Source organism: Limulus polyphemus, unplaced genomic scaffold (assembly GCF_000517525.1).
Source record: "Limulus polyphemus unplaced genomic scaffold, Limulus_polyphemus-2.1.2 Scaffold1067, whole genome shotgun sequence".
Lineage (NCBI taxonomy): Eukaryota > Metazoa > Arthropoda > Merostomata > Xiphosura > Limulidae > Limulus > Limulus polyphemus.
In genome coordinates this window covers 13,402-25,732 of record NW_013666677.1, presented here as the reverse complement: position 1 = coordinate 25,732, position 12,331 = coordinate 13,402, and the positions used below count along the sequence as shown (strand labels likewise).

Sequence of the window (12,331 nt, the reverse complement as noted above, 5' to 3'; positions counted from 1 at the left end):
TGGTTAAGATTATATATATGAAAGCATTTATGTAGGAGTAATAAATAATTCCATTACAGTAATTTGTAGCTCAGCCGTTGTCTACTGTCATGACCAATCATAATGGTTAAGATGAAAGATAATGTTGTGAGGCCAGTTTTTTCAACATAAGCAAAACACATTGGGAGGAAGTTTTCCTATGAGTTCACTTCCTCTTGTTAGAGTTGACAAAATGGAAAGTAAGAATATGGATTATAATCTTAACCAGGAAGTGATGTCACAAGTAAAGTTTACTCAACTGTTTGAGGTACATAGTCTTCCTGGTTGCTCAATGTAGTAACGGTAGGAAATAGCTTCATTCATACAAAACTAAGGTTCTACTTAATCAAAAGCGGAAAATTACATCAATAAAAAAATCTGAAAAGAATATATGCTGTAGAAATGATACGCAAGTACAAATATCTATATATATATATAATTAAAAAAAAACCTTAAAAATAAGTAAGTTGATGTTGGCTTTTTCCTAATAATTGCAATTACTAATTTAAAATATATCTGTATAAAAATTCCACATTAACCGAAAGTATTTTTTAATTTCTTTTAAATACATTAAAAATGTTATTAGTTAAAATGTGCTTCTAGATTTTAAAGCATTCACACCTAAAACACTTACAATAAAATTACCACTGTCATTTTTGTACTGAAACTTCTGTCTCTAAAGAATTTGGATATCAAAAGGTGGTTTACATTTGTTTGTTTTTTTCCATTGTCATAGAGCAGTTTATAATTCTGTTACTTAACAGAAAAATGTAGCCTTATTATTTCACCAGACATCTAAATGGTCTTGTAACAAAAATAACAAGAGCAATGCATTATCTACCTTATGATTCAGAATTTCCTGTTTGATTATTTAATATGCTAACCAAAAAAAATAAATTAGAAACATTCTAAAATGCAGGTGTTCATCAAGTGAGTATATTTTAGGATATTTGCCAGATACAAGTAAGAAAGGTATTGGTCTATAATGAGTGACACGTGATTAACCTCCCTAAAGACAGGTATTAAAAAGAGCGGATAAACAGGACAAACTGGGGGATTTCCCATACTCACACTTTAAGAAACCAGTTTCAAGAGTAGGATGTATTAAACAAATAGCAGGAACAAATCCTCTAAAATGTTTCCCAGACAAAAGTTTAATCTACAGAGAGAGAAAAAAAAAAAACAGTTTTAAATTCATAGAACACTTTGAAATTCTATGAGTATTATTATATACATGCAAAAAAACAACAACAATTAGAATTCACCCTAAATTGGTAAATAAGAATGCATTGCGAATCTTAATCCTACTGTCAAATATTTTTACTTTGATATTAATGACAAATTAAAATATAAAAACTACACAAAATAACTAAAATTTCAAGGATTCTCGAGTTATGATCATTAAATTATTCTTTTCAAAGTCTTTTATAAGGCTTTTTATTATACAACTACCTCTTTAAGTCTGTTCCTTTATTATGTATGGAAGCATGTTATGCTTATATAATAGTAAATTGACAAACAACAATTTATAATATAATGTAGTGATTTTATTTTGGGGAACATAGTACACTACACAGTTTATCTTATTGATTTTGTTAACTTACATTAAATTGTTGTTGTTTTTATGTTTTCCTCTCAAAGTAAGAAAAAAAAATTACTTAATTCAATTCATACTTGAATTTTATTTTCTGCCGTTGTCTTCTACAACTAATTAATTCTATGTTCTTAATAAGTAATGTCATAAAGGTTCATCTGTTAGATTCTGTGATTGGTCATAAATGAACATCTCTGAACATCATTTTTCAATTCTATGTAGAAGTCTCTCTGGGCAAGAGCAGCATACATTATGTGGTGTTACATAATACTTTACAAAGACATACGGGTTGTTTTAAATGAACCACAAAATTATTTCTTCCAGATACTGTTGAAATGTTAAAATCAATGAACGATCCACTAACTCTGGTGAGACACCTAATGTTGAAATGTTAAAATCAATGAATGATCCACTAACTCTGGTGAGACACCTAATGTTGAAATCAATGAATGCTCCACTAACTCTGGTGAGACACCTAATGTTGAAATCAATGAATGCTCCACTAACTCTGGTGAGACACCTAATGTTGAGATCAATGAATGATCCACTAACTCTGGTGAGACACCTAATTTGAAATCAATGAATGCTCCACTAACTCTGGTGAGACACCTAATGTTGAGATCAATGAACGATCTACTAACTCTGGTGAGACACCTAATATTGAAATCAATGAATGCTCCACTAACTCTGGTGAGACACCTAATGTTGAAATCAATGAATGCTCCACTAACTCTGGTGAGACACCTAATGTTGAAATGATAAAATCAATGAATGATCCACTAACTCTGGTGAGACACCTAATGTTGAAATGCTAAAATCAATGAATGATCCACTAACTCTGGTGAGACACCTTATGTTGAAATGTTAAAATCAATGAATGATCCACTAAGTCTGGTGAGACATCTAATGTTGAAATGTTAAAATCAATGAATGATCTACTAACTCTGGTGAGACATCTAATGTTGAAATCAATGAATGATCCACTAAGTCCGGTGAGACACCTAATGTTTAAATGTTAAAATCAATGAATGATCCACTAAGTCTGGTGAGACATCTAATGTTGAAATGTTAAAATCAATCTTAAAAAACTAATACTGATATAATTAACTCTCTTTAGATTTACTCACATTTTACATTTCTAACCATAATGACAAAACTTAAGCTTTTTCACAAGATTTATACTATTTTCAAAACAGGTTTATTCTGGCAGTAGTTTTAAGTCACATCCTGGCATGGGTGGCATCTAGCCAAGGAAATCATACAACAGAACTGAAGACAAGTTTCTTATAGAAAACATGAAAAAAACAAAAAAAAACTGACAGTCAAATAAAAGACAAATACACAGAAAGAAATCACAAACATTTGCCAAGAAAGTCTTACTGTTGTATAGATTACTGAATACTGTCGTTAAGGCCGACTGAATATTTTGTTTTTATCACAACATGATATCTCATGATAACCAAGAAACACAGCTATACTACTATAACATAACACATCAATTATTAAACAGGTGTTGCCAACATGCTACATGATATGTAGCCAAGTGAAAGTCCATGTTTAGATTTGACTGACTTGTTTACACAAGGCCAATTATACAAAATACTATTGTGACACCTTTTAAAAATAAATTTTAATATATAGTTGACCAAATTGGTTAACAGGTGTTCTAGTTTGGCTAGTATTCCAAAGAAAAACTAGAAAATTATAAACCTATAAGAACAGAGTGGTAAGGTGGTGATACAGGTTGCTTGAAACACTTAAACACAATTGACAGCTAAGTAGAACAATACATATCACTTACCTAAACAGAAAACATCATAAATTCCAGAGATTAAAATCTATGGAGAACATTGCAGGTGTGATATATAAAAGGTAGCCAAATAACAATATGTAGAATATTTATATCATACAGAACACTATATTAGACTCTACAGTCAAAAAGCTAGACAGGACATTATATTAGAATCTACAGAGAAAAAGCTACACAGGACATTATATTAGACTCTACAGAGAAAAAGCTAGACAGGACATTATATTAGAATCTACAGAGAAAAAGCTAGATAGGACACTATATTAGACTCTACATTGAAAAATCTAGACATGACACTATATTAGACTCTACATTGAAAAATCTAGACATGACACTATATTAGACTCTACAGTGAAAAAGCTAGACAAGACACTATATTAGACTCTACAGTGAAAAAGCTAGACAGAACACGATATTAGACTCTACATTGAAAAATCTAGATAGGATACTATATTAAACTCTACAGTGAAAAAGCTAGACAGGTCATTATAATAGACTCTACATTGAAAAAGCTAGATAGGATACTATATTAAACTCTACATTAAATCTAGATAAGATACTATATTAGACTCTACATTAAATCTAGATAGGATACTATATTAGACTCTACATTAAATCTAGATAGGATACTATATTAGACTCTACAGTGAAAAAGCTAGATAGGACACTATATTAAACTCTACAGTGAAAAAGCTAGATAGGACACTATATTAAACTCTACAGTGAAAAAGCTAGAAAAAACATTATATTAGACTACATTAAATCTAGAAAGGATACTATATTAGACTCTACAGTGAAAAAGCTAGATAGGACACTATATTAGAATCTACAATGAAAAAGCTAGATAGGACACTATATTAGGGACAGTGTTGAATAGTTGGTTTGAAAACTTTAATGAATTGCATTTGCTTGTTGAAATAAACAGCAACAGCGTTTTGGCTTCTATACTGAGGCCTTCTTCATGACCTGAAATCAAAACATTCCCTTCTTCTTTCTAAACAACGAATCAGACAGAACTCTACATTACACCCATGAATTAAACAACGAATCAGACAGAACTCTACATTACACCCATGAATTAAACAACGAATCAGACAGAACTCTACATTACACCCATGAATTAAGCAACGAATCAGACAGAACTCTACATTACACCCATGAATTAAACAACGAATCAGACAGAACTCTACATTACACCCATGAATTAAGCAACGAATCAGACAGAACTCTACATTACACCCATGAATTAAACAACGAATCAGACAGAACTCTACATTACACTCATGTATTAAACAGCTAATGAGACAAAACACTACATTACATTCAATGATTAAACAGCTAGACAAAGTATAAGTACAATCTATGGAAACAAAAGGTCACTACACTACATTTAAGTGTTAAATAGCTAGACAGAATACAGTCAGACTCAAGAGTTAAATAACTTCACAGAACACTAGAAAACACTTTATATAGACAACTAGTAAAACAGTAATGCATTCCAAGGTTAAACACTCAGAACACTGAATTACATTTGAGGATTAAACAGTGAGATACACTGATATACACTAGGGTTAAACAATTAGGCAGAACACTGCTTTGCTGAGCCCTCATTTACAGAATTAAGGGGGTAGAATTGGAATGGCTGCCAAAATCAAACAGAACACTACTTTTGTCTCATTATGTATGTTTCTTTCAATTCGGTTTTTAAGAAGCCCACCTGAGTATCAAAATTTTAAAATCGGGGTTGCCAAGACAAATGCATTATCAACTTTACTCATATTACTATACGTAATGATACTAGAGGAGATGGTTTTATTCTTTATACTATAACAGGACTGTTCGGTCAGTAGAGAAAATTTGTGACATGTGACTAGAATTAAAAAACAAAACAATTCTATTCACTAAAATAACGAGTCTAAAAAATGCTTTAGTACAGGTTGTTGTTTTTTTTCCATCCGAAAGGTAGTTTTCAAAAACACATTCTTCAAATTCATTTATACCACTACATAGCAGAATTGTACAAAATATGAGTACGTAAGATTGCAGAGGATACACAAAGGTGTCGAAATGGAACAAACTGTCTCAGAACTAGTTTCACACGTGAATGTGTGTGACTTTCTCATGACCGTGGGTAAGTTACTCATATTAATAATGATAAAAGAACACAATATTATGTATAACAATCAGTGAAAAACCACGGTAAACTAGTTCTGAGATAGTTAGTTCCATTTACCGTGGTTTTTCACTGATTGTTATACATAATATTGTGTTCTTTTATCATTATTAATATGAGTAACTTACCCACGGTCATGAGAATGTCACACACATTCACGTGTTGAAACTAGTTCTGAGACAGTTTGTTCCATTTACCGTGGTTTTTCACTGATTGTTATACATAATATTATGTTCTTTTATTAATATGAGTAACTTATCCATGGTCATGAGAAAGTCACACACATTCACTTGTCGAAACTAGTTCTGAGATAGTTTGTTCCATTTACCGTGGTTTTTCACTGATTGTTATACATAATATTGTGTTCTTTTATCATTATTAATATGAGTAACTTACCCGTGGTCATGAGAAAGTCACACACATTTACTTGAAAAGTGTTCCAAGCTCCTGCCTGTTTATAACTTATTTCTCTATGAAGACGTGACTTGCTTAACTTCCAGCCACAATGGAATGACTATTTTCATGTTGACGTCACGGTGAAATGTTTTCTTCTGAAAGAAAACTTCCAAACAGATAATGCCAAGAAACTATTTTCACAAACAAGCTTGGATTACCCTTAGTAACAAAGTGGATTGTTTATGCAAATCGTCTATTCAAAAGCTTGTTACTTAGCTGTTTTTTTAATTCTAAGGCCTTCGTGGGGAAAATTGTCTAATTATTGGTGGTTTATTTAAGATGTTTCATCATAAATTCAAAATTATATGCAAATTAATAAAATCTTAACGGTGTGGCATGCTTCGAATAAAAACTAAACTTTCAGTAAGGGCTCTTGATATTTTTTAATTTCTTCCTTTCTTTAATTATTTGACTTCAAGAATGTAACCAACTTGTACTATGATAAATGGACTCCAGCGATACAACCAAAAGACATATCATTCAGAGCATAGATGGACAACTTCCGAGCTAAGTCTCTGACAGTTTTATGAGAAATTCTCTTGCACTGTTCACTTAATTGAGAGAAGGCTTTAGTTTACACATCCAAAATGAACCTTTATGCTAACCTCTGTGTGTTTTAGACTTCCTCTTAATCAGGAAAAAAAATAATGGTGTTTTAGAGACCCATAACTTTATGTCCACTTTAATGTAGTTGTAAAATATTAAAATTCATAAACATCTAAACGTTTAATGCAACACTACGGTGAGGTAGCTGAATAAGACTATTATCCCTAGGGTTAAGCCTTATTACACTTGAATCACATGGATGAACAAGTCAGTAGTCTTGTAGTAATGCCTCAGTTACTACAGTGTACTCATTGTCAGTAGTCTTGTAGTAATGCTTTAGTGTACTAATTTGCTTGCATACTACAGTCTTCTACTTTAACATTGCAGTAATGCCTCAGTTACTGCAGTGTACTCACTGTTAGTAGTTTTGTAGTAGTAATGCATCAGTTACTGCAGTGTACTCATTGTCAGTAGTCTTGTAGTAATGCATCAATTACTACAGTGTACTCACTGTCAGTAGTCTTGTAGTAATGCATCAATTACTACAGTGTACTCACTGTCAGTAGTCTTGTAGTAATGCATCAGTTACTACAGTGTACTCACTGTCAGTAGTCTTGTAGTAATGGTTTAAATTGAATACATTTACATCCTGTAAGGATTCTCATAATATACCCACGCACACTTTGGAAATATGGTACACAAAAAAAGAAATAAATAATAATGAAGCCAGGAACTTTTCTAGATCTTTATCTAAAGGCTAAAAAAGTCTAGTATTATTTAAGGGACATAATTATGACTTAAAAACTTCTGTATAAAAACAACTAATACTTCAAAACATCATCAGGTTCACTGCTCTAACCATATATCTTATCAGACAGGGCCACCAACACCTGGAAAACACTCACCTTGGCTCAAATTCTCCCACACTCAAGCAGCACTTTTACTTATCTGCATTATGTTTTATGATCTTCCCTATTATAGAAGTTTCTTAACTTTTTTATGACATTCAGAAACTTGTCCAAAAGACAACAATAACAAATGTTTTTTTCTAGGGTTTCTACCCCACAAATTTTTCATATGAGCTTTAATTGTTTACATTTTGATGTACAGAGATCAGCTGTAATAACAAAGCAACTAATGATTGGGTGTGAAAGCCGAGACTACAAACTTTTGTACAGGCTCTGTAAAATCCCAATATGTCTATAATTGACAAAATGTTTCGAAATCAATAATATGTTAACAAACTTGTCTACATCCCCGTAATAAGTTGACTTGTATGAGACAGCCACTACATCCTATGAAGAAATGAATAAAACCGAGAATTGAAAATTTAACCATTACATTCTCATTATTGAGTATTACCCATCGAAAAAGTCAGATGTAACGTCTGCTTCATTTAATGTTCAACAAAGAAGGAAGTACCGATCCTACAATTTAAAACATGCAAAATGTGAAAAACTCATAAAACATTGTAAAATGTTTTGAAAGCTAGGTTAGAAATAATCATAAAATTGTATACAAATTATTCCTTCATTAAATACTACAAAATTAAAATGACTCAACTGGAAAATACAGATAGAGCTCATTTACAGCAAAGAAAAAGAAAATTAGGTCCTGTACGGCTATTTTAATCAACTGGAAATAGTACATATTATATATAGATGAGAAATGTTACCAAACAGTGGCTTCATAAGCCTTCAATTAGAACAACTGCCAAATGTATAGCCTTAAATATGTAAATTAGGTTAAGACCAAAACCACTCACTGTGATGTGGAGATAGCTCCATTAAATTGTCTTCCCAAATCTTTGCTATTTCCTCAGCAGCCTGCTAAAAAAATGATAACAGAGTAGACGTTTTGCCAGAGCTGATGCTGAAAAAAACAATTACTCTGTTACCTGAAAAATATTTATGACTGAGCTTTTCTTTATCATTCCATACAAACGTTTCTCAGTATTATCATTTCATAGATACCTTATAAAGTTTGTTAAATAATGTGTTGAATAACAAATTATACACACTTATTAACAAAGATAAGTTTCCTGTTGAATTTGTCTGCACAACCTATATTATTCCAATCCTAACGAAGATCGAGCCCTCAAAACAGACATTCACTAAAATATGTCACACACATTCAAATGCTTGTGAATAATTTATTTAAGTGATTTAACTCATGTGCAACAAGTATACAATGACGAGTATGCAGTTCACTATTACCCTAAAATTACCAACTTGTTTATATTCTGTTCAGTTTTCGTGGAGTCCACATATTGCATCATATTGAGTAGCTTTACATTTCTGTCTGTTACACCAATCAGTTCTAATGATTCAATGTTTATTTAATATATTTAATTACTGTGTGATTGTGTTGCTGGTTCATTCACATAGACAGGCCAGCTGTTTGTGTAACTCTACCAGTAACGTACATGCAACAGGCCAGCAGTTTGTGTAACTCTACCAGTGTTGCACGTATGTTCAAACTGCTGGCCTTGTAACTCTACCAGTAACATACGTGCAACAGGCCAGCAGTTTGTGTAACTCTACCAGTAACATACGTGCAAGCAAGAACTTGTTTGGTTGTTTTATGTAAATACATGCCATTGTTGGTTGTTGTTAAAACATATAAATGTGTCATAGCTCAGTAATGAATAGTAGTTATCCTTTCACAATTGTGAAATGAAGTACAGATGATGATTTGTGTGTAGTGGATAAACAAAGGCTGTTGATACAATTTCTCCACTGTAATTTATTAGTAGCCTTTGTGATCATAGCCCTGTGGTTTAGAGTTATCGGTGACCCAAGCCTAAATCAAAGAGGTTTCATTACAAGAACTGGTCAAGTATGTTAGGTGTAATCACTCATTTTCTACAAGATATACACAAGAAACTCCAGGAGTAACTTGTGGGATAAACTGTAGTATTGATAGTAAATTTGTTTACTTTTTTAACTGTTAACTTAGTATTTAGTTTTAAAATTAGCCTAAATCTTCTTAATCTACACATCTCTTTGAAAAAAGTAAAAAAAAAAAAAAAACCTTTTATTAAAAGAACATTTTCAAAGGTACATTTTGTAGTATTTTGAAGACTTATAAATGCTTACAAAATTAATTTCTCTACTTATGTTAATGTTTTGTGTTCCATAGATACTATATACTTATTATTTCTTTTTAGTTGCTATCAGTAACAGAATTGGTTAGAATATTTAATATATATTATTATGCTTATTCTTTCACTATAAAGATTGTTAGCAGAGTATATGTATTTAGGAACAACTTAAATTTCCTAAGCTGGCTGAACCTTGTGAGATAATATTGGGAAACATTTAAAACTTAACAGTGAGAGTAACCAACTGATGAAACAATGCGTATAAATAAGAATACACGAGAAGTATTCTTAATTAGTTATAGTCGATACCAAATGCCAGTTTGAATTTTAGTTTTTCTCTGAGCAGGTAGCTTGTTCTGATCATGTAATAATAATAGAATCCTACCTCCCACATTATCTCTTTCAATTTGGAATGAACATCTCCCGGTAAAGTTGCAATTGTTTTTCATTTTCCTATATCATCACACAGAATGTCTTAAGATGGCTGAGTATGAATCATCATCTCCTGGAATTAGATTGAAATATTACACTTTAAATTTACATGACTTTTTTTTTTGCAAGACATTCTTTTAAATTGAATCACAATGTATCAAATGTTTCATGATGTAATTTAACTTGATAATTATAGTAACAAAGAACAGTTTATTATTTTAGTTTTAATTTGTTATAAAAATTACTCTTCGTTCAGTTTTGAGTTCTTTTTTTCAATTACCTTCTTAAAAAATAAGTCACTTCAGAAGTTTCTGTCACGAATGTTTGGTGTGTTGCTATTATCATTGAAACATTTCAGTTATCTAACAATAAATTATTTTTATATAATTTAGTTATTACTAAATTATAAATAATTCACATGCATTAGTAGAATTAAAACAATTTAAATATTTCAGTTACAGTAAAACACTAAATGCAAGGAGAGGCCCAGTAGTGTAGTTAAGAGTATACAATAGTAACATAGTTAAATTGCATTTACCCACTTCTTGTTTAATGCCTACAAGCACTACATGGCCTAGCTAAACCCCACCCATCAAAAATATTAGTTTACTTTACTTTAGTCTTTTTTTTTACCAATGGAGAAGCTTACTTTTGTTTAACAAAATTTCCTTAAATGAATGACAAAAAATTATATTATGATTAAACAGTACTGTGGAGAACTTTATTTTCACATATATATTTAGATTAATCATGTGTACATACTATTTTATTGAATAACAATAAAATATCTTCAATGATCTATTTATCCTTTTGAAAGCTACCTTATTATACCTTTCAATTAGTTATTTGCACTATAAAATTAAAAAGTATTTATATAAATTTTAATATTACAAGTAACAAGATCAACTAAAGAACTTTTATAATTATAGCTATACTTAAGTTATACGTTATAGCAACTAAGAAAATAAAGGGCAAGGTTAACTTTACATGAATAATTCGATAACACTTTTATAAAGTTTAACAAACTAAAAACCCATTAAAATTTTAGAAAAAAACTATTAACTAATTACTAAAGATATGTTAATGCATATAAATTTTAAAATACATAAAGTAAAATATGTCTAAGAATTTGTATGACTAAGCCGAAGGTACAGGCCTATATTAGGCTAAAGTATAGGTAATTTGTAAAGACTTAAAATAGTGAATACTTCTAACGTTAAACTTCATATACCGTACTCATAGATAATGTATTTGGCACATATTATGAACTGGATATGGCAGAAATAGTGGTTAACATGTTATTATATGACACTCTTTTTTAATTTAACTCAGAAGTTCTTATTAATAATAATTATTAATGCACTCTTCTCTTGCTCTTCCGTTCATGATGCCGTCGCTTTATCCGATTCGAAATCAAGAATTTTACTACTGATGTGCTATGCTAGTTCGTTACTTCTTGTGAATAACAAAAAGGTTAATTTCCGAAAATAATCATTAATAACATACAGTATTAAATAATTTTATTCTAGTTGTGATATTTTGTGACACAAATAAAACTTATTAAAAATTACTCTTTACCAAATTAATCCAGTTTACACTGTAACAGTTGATATTAAGCAAATTACTAACCAAACATTACAAGTTACAATGTCTGTCGTATCCCAGGTTCCCAGAAGGCCTGAAGAGCCCTGGTATTTACCGAAAAGACTCTTTGGAACTGGATTTATTGGCTATCTTAATTACCTTCATTCAGAAGTTCTTACTAATAATTTGTTTGTTTATTTATGGCAAAGCTATAGAAAAGTAGCTGCCATCATCTCCAATTTTGGACTTCTGACCATAAGACACCACCCAAAACCTACTTGGACAACTCTTGAGACTGTCTTCATCGTCACAGTATAACGCCACGGTGGCATCTTCGGCACCAGATCTCGATCCTGCAACCTACAGAATACAAGTCGAACATTTTAACCAACAGAATAATAATAAGTAAACATTTTAATATTTTCCCTGTGCTAATATAGCGGGTTGGTCGGGAGAGATCCACTTGTCATCAATTATATTAGTATCACCGCTTACATTATTTTTTGATGATAAGCAAATTCGTTCTCATAATAATTCAAAAATATACAATGTTTAAGTTACACAGACGCATTTCATTATAAAAAACTAACACAAAAAGATAAATCGACTAAAGAT

The 12,331-nt window shown here is 31.0% G+C and overlaps 1 protein-coding gene across 10 annotated transcripts in view; it reads right to left on the bottom strand.

Moving 5' to 3' along the window:
• The window catches only part of LOC106461959 (ski oncogene-like), a 71,781-nt gene extending 60,003 nt beyond the window's left edge, over positions 1-11,778 (bottom strand). For 2 of the 10 annotated variants that reach the window (XM_022389065.1, XM_022389069.1), the window contains exons 1-5: positions 11,369-11,564; positions 10,086-10,205; positions 8,363-8,469; positions 5,992-6,146; positions 1,090-1,177 (exon numbers count right to left, since the gene is read on the bottom strand). The gene's annotated coding sequence lies outside the window, so the exon portion shown is untranslated. Of the gene's footprint in view, positions 1-1,089; positions 1,178-5,991; positions 6,147-8,362; positions 8,470-10,085; positions 10,206-10,412; positions 10,468-11,340; positions 11,565-11,761 lie in introns of those variants that run through there. The other 8 variants (XM_022389073.1, XM_013921828.2, XM_022389066.1 and 5 more) reach the window with 7 other exon arrangements.
• Between the last annotated feature and the right edge of the window lie 553 nt (positions 11,779-12,331).